The following is an 11,739-nucleotide window of genomic DNA, read 5'->3' as shown; positions in this document are numbered from 1 at the left end:
ATCATTTTCCTCTCCTGTTCTTAACATTAGCACCATTAATTTTTAGTTTTTCCATTTACAACTTACACCCTTCAGTTCTGAACTGCCAAACATTTCTTTGCAGCCTACAACTCTTTGGTCTTCATTTGCTCGTGGTGACCTTTGTATTTGTCATCCACTTACCTAAATATTTTTCTACTCTTCCTGAAGGAATAAAACCAAATTATTCTGTAGCATAAATCCACAATTTGGATTAACATTTTGAGGACTCTGAAGACTTTAAATAACTTAATTGCCTGTTGAGACAGATGTTAGGTTATATAGTTTCATCCTTTTAAAACATGGAATATAAAAGAGACCTATAGTCATACTTCTATCCCATTCGTATCCCTTTCCACTAATGCTTCAGGAAGATTACTTGCCTTTAATGCTGGAATTTTGAAAGGCTTCAAGGCATACTTTTGCATATGTATTCCAGGACACGGTGCATAGTCAGGATAATAAAAACGTTAAATTCAACTAGAAAATCACATTCATAAATTAATAATTTGCATTGATACTACAGCGACTTCTTTCAGAAGCATTAAATGTCTATTCACAGAATGTGTGAAATGCATGTAAATAATTCTTGCGGGTTTGTCTTTTAAAGCTTATTGAAAGAAGATAACAGAAGGAAAGTGAATTAGAATAGATAGAAAAAAAAATGCTTCCTTTGAAATAATTACATTTTTCCTATTTTGAGAATTAAATCAGAATATTTAAAATGCCTTCAGCAAGTCAGTTCTATGAATACCAAAGTGATATCTGTAGTTGAAGCAGCAGAGGTTATGAAAGAGAGTGAATAACAGTGGTTTTGAATGTGTTTTCACATATTTTGGCATGTCTCTCTTTATTTTTTAAAAATCATATCATAATTATGCTTCTGTTGATGGTATTTTTAACCCTCCTCTTTCATTGCTAAAATAAATAAACATAGCTTAAATATAATTTGAGAAGTAATTGTAGTAGATGGTGAACACTGTTAGATCTCCCAGGAGTGGAAAAAGGGAAGAAAAGAAGTTATTTAATCAAAAGACTCAATGATGAAGAGTCCAATACACACATATTGTTTTTTGTAATCTTTATAGGATTCAGTAAAGACCTGCTCAATAGATGACATCAGAATTGGGTATGGAGAAAAGCATTGCAGGAGGCTGTATGTTTAAACTCCACAATTAGGGCAGAAAAATGCATTCAGGACTGACTGCCTGATTCATGGGGCCAGGGAACAGCTGCACAGACAGTACTTCTAGGAACACCAGGAAGATTGCTGTCCTGCCTGGTTGTCCCTGTCCTGTGTCCTAGGCTAAATATGCCAGTTTCAGCATCAGTTAATTCTCAGTCTCTTGTTTCTGTCTTCGTATTCTTAGACCATTTTCTGCTGGGCAGCTTGTAGACATTCCTTAGCCTGAATGTGAGCATTAGATTGATTGTTATTAAATATCTCTGGTGGTCCTCTTGCCTGTAGTGAATGTTCTACACTACCTTTCCCATTTGTCACGGTATTTGGAATTCTGTTCCTCTCCTCCAAAACATCTTCTTTCTTCCTCTCCTCCTCAAGACTACACACTGAGCTAAGCACACTATACTAGCACTCTCTTCCAAGTCTTTAATAAAAGCATTGACTAGAATGGCTAGGTCCAGCTCGCACTCCTGTGCGATCCCTTTAGTGAAGCCCCAAAGCACAGAAGATATAAGGCAACATAGAATACCAGAAACAAAACAGAGATTATAAAAACTCTAGGAATGTTTGAAATAGCACATGGATACTTTGTCTCAGTTTTCAATGGGAATAACGTAGAGCCTAAGAATAATAAAAATACACTTAAAGGTAATTAAGACAGGTCAATGGATGCTTCTGTATGTGAGCCAGCAGCTTAACATAGCCTACTTAATATGATGAAATATTGAAAGTTACAGAATATTTAAGAGTATGAAAAGAAGCAGCCAGAAGAAATGCTGGTTTTCAGGGAATGCAATTGCAGAGATTCCAAGTCTACATGTTCAGCTCAGGGCTATTTCCATCCACATAAAGAATAATAATATTCTTTCTTGTTTTCAGAAACGGGAAAAAGTGAAGGTCAAAAAAAGGCAAACTTGGTAGTTTGCCCTCAACAATAAGCATGGTCTTAGAATAAACTTAGAAGGAAAAAAAAATAATAAATCAAGGACCTGGAGATACATGGAAAGTAGAATAAACTACAACATGGTTTTATCAGGAGCAGATCATGTCAGACTAACTTAATAACTTTCTTTGATAAGATAATTATCCTGCAGAAGAGTAATGCAGTGAACCTAATCTACCTTGATCAAAAAAAGGCATTATACTGTTCCTAGGGAGACATCATTTAAGGTGGAGAAGATGGGCTTTGTTGGGAGGGAAAAAAAAAAATGGATGAGAAACTGACTAAAGAGTTATACTAAAAGAGGGTGTAGCAGAAATGTCAAGTCATGGCTTGAAACAATGATTGAGCACCTGGTGGGAAGGCAGGGCCAACCCTGGGGGTCCCAGGTGCTGAGTGATTAGAAGGGGTGGCTCTTGGCTCCACCCCTAACCAGACCTTATTTAAGCAAAGGGGCACCTTGTTGGAGGTTGTTGCCTGCTTGGGGTCTTCTGAAGGTAAGTAGCTTTTTTCCTTTGTTTCTTTGCCTGCTGCTGTTGTTTTTGAGTAAGCCTTTACTTGCTGTAGTCTAGGATTTTGCTACTCTGCTGTCATTGCTGTGCTTTCCATCACATTACTGTGGGTTACGTTAAAATTAAGAATATCAAAATGAAAGGGAGTTGATAGCAGAATTTCTCTAGGTGTTGGGCCTTATTTAAATAATGTTTTTGATCCTGCTTAAATGAGCAGAATGGCTGTGGCATTTACGGATGTTACAAAGTTGGAATATGTCTAACATTGCCCCCATTATGGGTACAGGCTGAGAGAGTTGGAACTCTTCAGCCTGGAGAAGAGAAGGCTCCAGGGGAACCTTATAGCAGCTTTCCAGTATCTGAATAGGACTTACAGGAAAGCTGGGCAGAGACTTTTCATCAGGACAAGGGAAAGCAGCTTTAAACTGGGATAGGATAGATTTAGATGAGGTATAGGGAAGAAATTCTTCACTGTGAGGGTGGTGAGTTGCCTAGCAAAGTTGTGGATGTCCATTCCCTGGAGGTGTTCAAGGCTGTGGTGGATGGGGCTGTGAGCAGCCTGGTCTAGAGGGAGGTGTCCTTGCCTATTGTAGGGGGTTGGAACTACATGGTCTTAAATGTTGCTTCCAACCCAAATCATTCTATGGTATAAGAAAACAAATAACTTTATGGACTGACAGAATGGAAACCTAACAGTGCAGAAAGCCCTGCTAGGGGATAATATGTTCTTTTGGCAAAAGCTGGTGACTTCATAATCGTTAGCAACAGAAGAGGGAACGAGTTTAATGCTTTAGCCAGTTCTGTGGTGACTATGAGCTTTGGTTATGTCATGGTTGTTAAGTAGATTATCATTATATCAGATGAAGAATTTTTAGTTATGACAATGAAGTGTTAACATCGTTTTACAAGGCATTGGTGGAAAAAAAAACCCCTCAGAATATTGTTTACAGTTTTCATGACCCAGTTTAATTCACAGCAGGTGCAGAGTGGGATGGGTAGAAGAAAGGAGTACCTATTTTCTCAGCTGAGATGAAAATAGCTTATCTGGCAAAACAAAGCTTGAAAGGGCATATGGTTACATCTTTATAAGTACGTGTGGGGGTAGATGTGATGGGAGAAGAATGTTATGTTAAAGCATAGCACTATTTCAAGATCAGATACATACAACCAATTGTGAATAAATGGGAAACTTAGAAGAATCTTGGCAATCTGTGTAAAGCTTGAACTGTTTTCCAGACAAGGTCAGAGAGGCAGAGAACTGAACTACTTCAATATGGAAATTAAGACATGAATGAAAGGGTATGTGTGACACAGTGAGGTAATGATGAGTCAGAATTTAAAGCTTGTGCTATAACGCTTTGGATACATACTGGTGTTGCTAGAGAATGTTAATGGAGAACTTGTTTGAATAGCTTTGTTAAAAAGGAATGTTTAAAACCAGAGCATTTGCTATGGCTTCTAGTATTCCATCAGGATTTTTATATTCCTTCTTAGTGTGTAGTACGTGAGAAGGCAACTGCACTGGAGCTGTTGGTTAGGATGTCAGATGTTAATTGAATGTAACTTGCTTACAGGCTCAGGTTTGAGGTGATGAACTGGCTGGGGCTAGAAAGTAATTTTTCTTAAACCATATTGGCTGTGGTTGCTTTATTTTCTGACATAAGCCCTCTAGAATGTGATACAGAATCTTGCTTTTCAGAATTCTGAACTGTGGCTGGTCAAGCTATTCCTTTACTTCAGTATCTCCCTTCTCCAATTGGTGTTTTTCATTTTTATTGATTCTGTTGCAGTATGAGGCAGTGTAATTCTATGGGGCACTATTTTAGTATTATACAGGACTTAATTTAATGCTTTTTTTCAGATCTTCCAGGAGTTTCTTCTGAATAAGGAAATCTTAGCTTCTCGAGGTAGCATGGAGCTGAACAGGAGGCAGCCAGGGATACTTTGTATGCAATGGTAAATTTTGAAATGGAAAAGTTGATCATTTTCTGTGGTCCAGATCTTCCTGAGGCTCTACAGCAAAAAAATGTTCTTTAATACTTCTAGCTCAAATAACTAAAGACAACAACAACAAAAAAAAAAGAACCCAAAACATGTCTTTTGTTAACCAGGATTCTCAGTGCTTCCCAACTTTGATATTCTACAATATCTCTTGCAGATGTTTTATTGCACTGCTAAAGAATTCAAGTTCTTCAGTCTTTATAAAACATACATTGTCTGTAGTTACCTTGAAGTTTTTCTTCCTGACTTGGTTTCTTCACTTCAACTTTTCAGTCATTTTCTTTTCAGTTGAAGTGATGGTGTGCTTTATCTTATCAAATGTGAGAAGAATCTATGGCAACTAGGCACCTAACACACCTCAAGTGCATACAATTAGATGGATGTGAAAGTACTTAATGTTTATTCCTAATGATTGTTGGCTACACAAATATAGATACTTGGTTTTTAACACTATTGTGTTTGTTGCTTCTAAACTTACTAAACAATTCAGTGTGATTTACAGGTAACTATGCTTGTAGCCACTGTGAAGACTTTTGCCACTAGTAAGAGGAAAAGATTACTCTGTTCATCACTGCATTGTTTCTTGAATTATGAATAATAGCACTCTGAAATTGGGCAGTTTATTTCTCATAGTCTGTACAGTGATATTGATGTATCAGTTCTGTGATGTGGCTTATCTTTTCCAATCCAGGAAGCTGGAGTTCAAAGGTCTTTCTTAAAGCACAGATTACTAAGTGTCAGTATAAGCCACTGCTACTCAGTCTGTGTGTCTCCTTATGCTTCTTGACAGATAAATAAAACAGCAGATTCACAAGTCAGGTCAGATCTACTCTGTATCTCCTTTCTTGAATCCTATCTTGGCACGCTCAGATAAATTATCTCTTGGTATAGAAACGGCCCGAATCGCATATAGAAAACGAATGTCTCTAAACCTGCCAGTCCTCCACAAATCCTCGGGTTGCATTTCCTTTGAGCTGCCGTCTCTGCTCATGATGCTAACAGAGAAAACACAGAATTAGTTTTCCTTTCTTTGTAGCATTGTCTCTGTGGAGTCCGGTATTATGAGCCTTGGAACCTTTTAAGAAAGAGTTGGCAGTTGCATGGCATATGTAACTTTCTAAATCCAAACCCCACGTAAATGGAAAGGAGTTACTCCTACGCTTCTCAGTCCCTTTTGACTACCATCTGGAACAACAATAAAATAAAGCTAACTCTCTTTATCACCTTAGATACATAAATCCAGCTGAAAACAGTTATGGTTTTTTTCCTAATAAATTGTGTGATTAAATTCAAGCTGAAAAGTTTCTGGTGAGTCACTTTAACTTTACGTCTTTTAAGTTTTAGTTGGAAAAAATGAAATTTTAAAGCTATCCTGTCAATTTTTTTTCACTTAAGTATTTTACAAAGAATAGTACTTTCCTCCCTGCTTTACAGTGTTATTTATGTTATTGTTATCTGTCATTTATTTTGCTTTTTGTGTCACAGGAAAACTGTGATGGCTAAATAAGAACTTGGGAAGCTGTTAGATTCCTGATTATCAAAACAGAAAACCAAACCCAAATAACCAAAAGCCAAACAATAAAACCTCCTCATAAAGAAACACCAGTGCCTTGTTGCCTTCTTGTCCTTGTATATGTGTGCATTCCAACTGTGGTCCTGGACAGCAAGTTGTACCGTTGTTGTGTGGTAAGAGAAACAAGCAAGATGCTGTGCAACTTGTTGTGATATTCTGCTTCCAGGTCTGCATTCATCAACAGAAGTGTAAAATGTATATAGAGTCTTCCGAATGCTTCTTCTAGTTTCTTATTCTTTGGTAACTTAGTTCCTTATAGGTTTCATTATTTCTTCCTTCAACTTTTGTACCTACCTACAGCAGTTGCTTTTCAGGCATGGACTGCCCTCCTCAGCCTCGCATAGAGCTGTTTTCCATCATTGGTGTCATGGAACTCTTGCCCCAGCTCCACTGACACCTCTGTTTCTTCTTGTACCACACACCACATTTGGGATAAGCTATTGTCTTTCCTTCTGATCCAGGACCAGTGTGCAGCTCAAACAAAGCAGAGCAAAGCATCACGGAATTAAACTCGAAATATAGCAGTAGTTTAGCAGTTCAGAAGCATTCCATCCCAGCAATATCTGTAGCCTTTGTCTAAACAGCTGTGTTTTCTCAGACTAACCTCTGGTCTACTCGAGCAGATTTGAAGTTGTTAGGTATTTCTTGAGGATTTCTAGTGTTCTGGCAGTGCCTCATTTAAGTTTCTACCAATGTGGACAGCTAGGGTAAATTTCTTCAAAGGAATATGTTGGCGTTATGGTGCTTGCATGGTGGGCCCAATGTTATGCTTATTTCATGATGTAATTTATACCCAACTTTAGGCATAGGTACTTTTGTCTTGTGAGTCTCCCACAGAAATGTGGGAAGCTTGACTTAGTGAAGTGGTTTTCAATACAATGCCTACTTATTTATCACCTTAAAGTTTTAGACGTGTTTCTGGTAAACCTGACTTTTCTCTAATCACTGCAGGAATGAAAACATTCTTGATTGACTTTTCTTTGTTGAGTTTACTGTAAAGTAAACAAGTCCTTTATTTTAGAAGTAATATTATTTCAGAGAAAGAGTTGTTTTCTAAGTTTTCCCTTGAGGGGGGGGGGGAAAAGGCACCATTGTTAACACCCACCTAGGTTTTTACCAATCCCTTCAGCCATTCTGTTTCAGTTTAAGCTCTACTTGAGACTCCTGTTAGTTCAAAGTACAAGTTAAAGATGTTCAAGGAAGTAAAGCTGGTTTAGGGGAATGTCTGTGTGCTTGACACTTCTTTTAAGCATTTTAGTCAATATTCATCAACCAAGACATTCCACTTAAAGTGGAAATCTTGCAGGAAGAGCACTTGTGATTATTCCTCTGGAAAACAAACGAATACAAACATTATTTACCTACAGGGATTAAATATTATATTACGCCATGGGCTAAAATATCATTTCAAAAAGGGAAACATTTTTTTTTTTTTTTAATTTTTCAAAGTTCTGAACCTCAGCATTAAATGAATATTGACTGGTCAGTCAAAACATGTTCAACTTCCCTTCAATATACTGTCTCTCCGCTGAAGTGAGCTATTTCAGATGGCTGAAAAATTATTGCTTAATACCTTTAAACACTGTCAGAAATCAATAACTTTGAAATCTGTGAGGTTTGTACACTAAGTTTGGCAAACTGCTTTAATTCAGTCTGTTTAGAGTTGAATGTAAGTGGTTTGAACACTTGTTGAAAGGACAAATGTCAAATAATATTTTATATTTTAGAAATAATAGCTTGGATATTTTAGAAATAGTATTACTTTGATATAAGAAATATTAACAGATCTTTTATTGAATATCTGAATAAAGTATAAATTCAAAACATCATAGGAAGTTGAGCACTGTTTTTGTGGTTGCTTACAACCTGTGCGCAGTGACCATGATTCCTATTTTTTCCAGTTATTTTAGGTGAGCAAACAATTGGCAAAGAAGTACTGAGCATCATATGATTGAAGCAGCCAAGTCTCTTTAACAGCAGGAGCTGTGGCCTATGTAATGAACACTTGTAGAAACATCAGTTGGGACTCCAGCTTTCAGATTTCACCTTTCAGGCTGGCCTTATGTGTTTACTGCTATGGTGTGTATGGTGCTCTGTGGGTGCTCTGCTGTCATCAGAATTTCACAGAAATACTGGCAAAGAAGCCAAGTAATGGGATTATCTGGTATTTTAATGGAACAAACAGGTCTTGATTTTTCAGCAGCATATTTCCAGCTGATAATCAACTGGATTACAGGAGAATTATCTCATTTTCCAGTCATGAGGTTCTTCCTAAACTATGAAATTGCAAACAAACATATGTGTTAATTAAGGAGTCATTGCTGCTGACTCAAGGAATGTGGAGTCTTTTTACCCCATGTTTACTGCATAATTCTTATGACAAAGCATCTACATTCTAATTGTTTTGCATTTATTTTTCCTGAAGTGTTTGTGGCTTTTTTTTTTTTTTAATAAGAAAAACATAGACAAAAAGACCAACAAAAAACTAAGCAACCCAACCTCTCTGAGTATCATTGTACCTTTAATAGAGATACTGCCTCATGCTGCTGATGACAGATACCTAAAAATAGTAACTTTTGCTTTTTCTGTAGGACAAATTCTCAAGGCGCTTACAACACTATTTTCTTCCACTTTCATTTTTTTCTTGATCTCCTTTCACCTCAAATATAAATCTCTTGAAACTTTTTCTCCCTTAAATTTCTCACCTCGGAGGAAGCCAGAAAAAAAACAGATTTTCAAGATTAGCACTGATGGAGCTGCTAACCTTTTCAGAAATCTCCGAGAAAATTACAGTTTCAGTGATTATTCACCATCAGGAGGGAACTTAATTTTACTCATCAGGACTAGTCTAGCAAGCGTAGAGGAAATACAGTTGTGAAAATCCAGGATGAGAATCTGGCCTTTGGTTACCAGGTTCTAAAATGGCTTCTAACCTCCATGTATCATTTCTGACTTCCTTACACAGGGCGTGAGTCAGGGCAGATTTGGTCCTACAGTTTAGAGTAAGATCTGTACAGGAATTGAAAGAAAAATCTTCCTCTAGGATTTAATGTTCTTTGTTCTGTAAATGTGTGCATATGCAGCGTAGCATAAACTATGAATCTGAATACCCATCGCTAGCTAGAGCTGTGCATGTCTGGGAAGAGATTCTTAGCACTTTTTGCACAGTTTTGTACATAGTCATTTTAGTACTTCCAGTTAAGCACATGGGAGTGAGAAATTAAACCTAAGTGTAAGTGAAGCAGTGCACAAATGGAAGATACGCATATTCTCATTTTTTACGTAGGTGTAAGGGAGGGTTTCTGTCCAGTGGTTCAGGAATGTGTGGTTTCCACAAGACTGCACCGCTGATAATCTTGGAAGTTTAAGAAGACAAAAGGAAGAATTGCCACCAGTGAACAAACGAAGTGATGGCATGGGCTGAATCACAGTAGCTGCTAATGGCTGTAGGATGTTAAAGACTGAAGCTGGTTATGGGTTGGGACTTGAAGTTTCAGACAGTGGTGTATTAGTATCTAAATTGTATTGCGTTAGGTTTTATACACCTGAATTAATAGCACTTCACATATAACATCTTGCTTTTATGTATCTTCTATACATTTCCTCATTTCTCTAAATCAGGTTTCTTTGCTGACTGCTGTATTTTCTTGTGCTGTGGAATTTAGCACGTTTCTTTGCTGTAGATACATGAATCATCTCACGTTAGCATGAATTACCTCTGCAAACAGCTAGGGGGCGGCATTATTCCACTTTTAAAGTAATAAGACATAAATCGAGGAATATCCATATTATCAGGCCGTCTTAACAACTTTTTCCTTACCGGTTTGGGCAAACATCAGTGTCTATGCCTGTGTATCAGTATTTAAGTTTTAAAGAGATCATTTGTATAAGGTATGGAACATCACAATAGGCTACAGTTTTGCTTGTATCTTCACATTTTTAAGGGTGAATGTATTTGGCAAGGTGGGCATTTTGTTCCATTTCTTACCTGTAAGACATCTGAATGACACCATGATATTTTAGCATTTCAGTATCTATTCTACTGAAACCAAATTAATGTCACATTAGATATGAATTCATGGAAAAATTCTGTAGCTTTTTTTTTTATCTCCAGGTGGCCTGACACTGTGTGAACACAACCTCTGGTAAGGACTGGGAAGCAAAACAGGAAGAATTTCTGGCCAAGAACTATATGACTTCACTACCAGGTCAGTCTAGAAGTGTAGTGGTTTGGTTTTTCTCTTTCCTTTTTTTTTTTTTTTTTTTTAACTTCAATTATTTTATTATCCTTTTGCATGAATTAGGCCACTCAGGAATTTGGATTGCACTTCCACATGGTTTTTATTTGATTACTGTGTGAATGCTCGTTGTTTACTTTGCTTTTGTTTTATGTTTTTCCTGATGCTTACTGAAAGCTCTAAACCCAAATAAGTGACAAGTCCAGTAAAAACTCAATCTTGCTTTTGTGCAGCAAAAGCCTATTCAAGGCTTCATAAGCCCCTCAAAATTGATTTTTGGAGCACTGTTATTTAATCTGTCCTTCAGAAAACTTTAATGCCTTGAGCAAATCCTTCTTGCCTTATTCCCACCGCTAGGTTTGCTGACTTCATGGTAAGCAGACAAATGTAGCACAAAAAAAATGCAGTGCAGTCCTTAGTAATTCTCTTAACTTGTCTACTCTCACTTTCTCATTATTGAATAAAACCTCCTGTGTAAACACTATTTTTTGCGCTCTCACGGCACACAGACTTTTTCCCATTAGTCTCTTGCTCTTCCCCACCTGCTACGTCTGACTCATTAGTTCATCTTTAGCTGTTTTTCACCTTTTCATTTCCCAAAGAAATATACTTAAAGTTCAGGGCACCGTTCTTATTCTCAGCTTATTTTCTACCCATGTATCTAACACAGTGCAACTTTTCTCTCTGGCTCTGTGGCTCCAACTTTCATGTCTTCTTGCAGAGTTCAGTACTTAAAATGAATTCCGTGGCAGAGATGGTGGAGGGAATTAGCAGGCTAGCTGTGGTCCAGTCAGTGTATTAAGACAACCTTGTCAACTTACTATTACATTGTCATCTGAACTGCAGCAAGCCATAACAACCTAACACAGTGTTCCAACACCACAGCTCTTGCACATGAGACTAGCTCCAAAACAACATCCAGTAGCATCTGAGTCAATTTTTCTTCCATGTGAAACCCTTCTGAGCGTGTGCTGTCAACCAGTAATTTACATGCAAATGAGTAGGCAGAAGGAAATCCAGTAAGACTGAATACAGAAAAAAATAGTATTCTGACTTCACACGTCTTGTATGAGTGGCCTGATGTACCATATGGCCCTGACTACAGACGGAGTTTGATGCTCATGCTGCATTCGGCGCATTTAGGTTCAGTCTGTAAGGTGGAAGGAAGCTTAAAAATGCCCGCTGTTTAGGAGTTTTAAAGCATTGTTGGTTTTGTTTTTTTAAACAAAAGCTTTAATATCATTATTGTTCCTCATTACCACATATTTTCTTCA

General features: G+C 37.4%; 1 protein-coding gene across 2 annotated transcripts in view; it reads left to right on the top strand.

Moving 5' to 3' along the window:
- Positions 1-11,739, top strand: part of GFRA1 (GDNF family receptor alpha 1) — a 233,309-nt gene that overhangs the window by 79,282 nt on the left and 142,288 nt on the right. For both annotated transcript variants that reach the window (XM_032445525.1, XM_015867420.2), the window contains one exon: positions 10,342-10,435. The gene's annotated coding sequence lies outside the window, so the exon portion shown is untranslated. The remainder of the gene's footprint in view (positions 1-10,341; positions 10,436-11,739) is intronic.

The sequence above is a fragment of the Coturnix japonica genome, chromosome 6 (assembly GCF_001577835.2).
Source record: "Coturnix japonica isolate 7356 chromosome 6, Coturnix japonica 2.1, whole genome shotgun sequence".
NCBI classification, from domain to species: Eukaryota; Metazoa; Chordata; class Aves; order Galliformes; family Phasianidae; genus Coturnix; species Coturnix japonica.
This window is presented reverse-complemented; position numbering and strand designations above follow the sequence as displayed.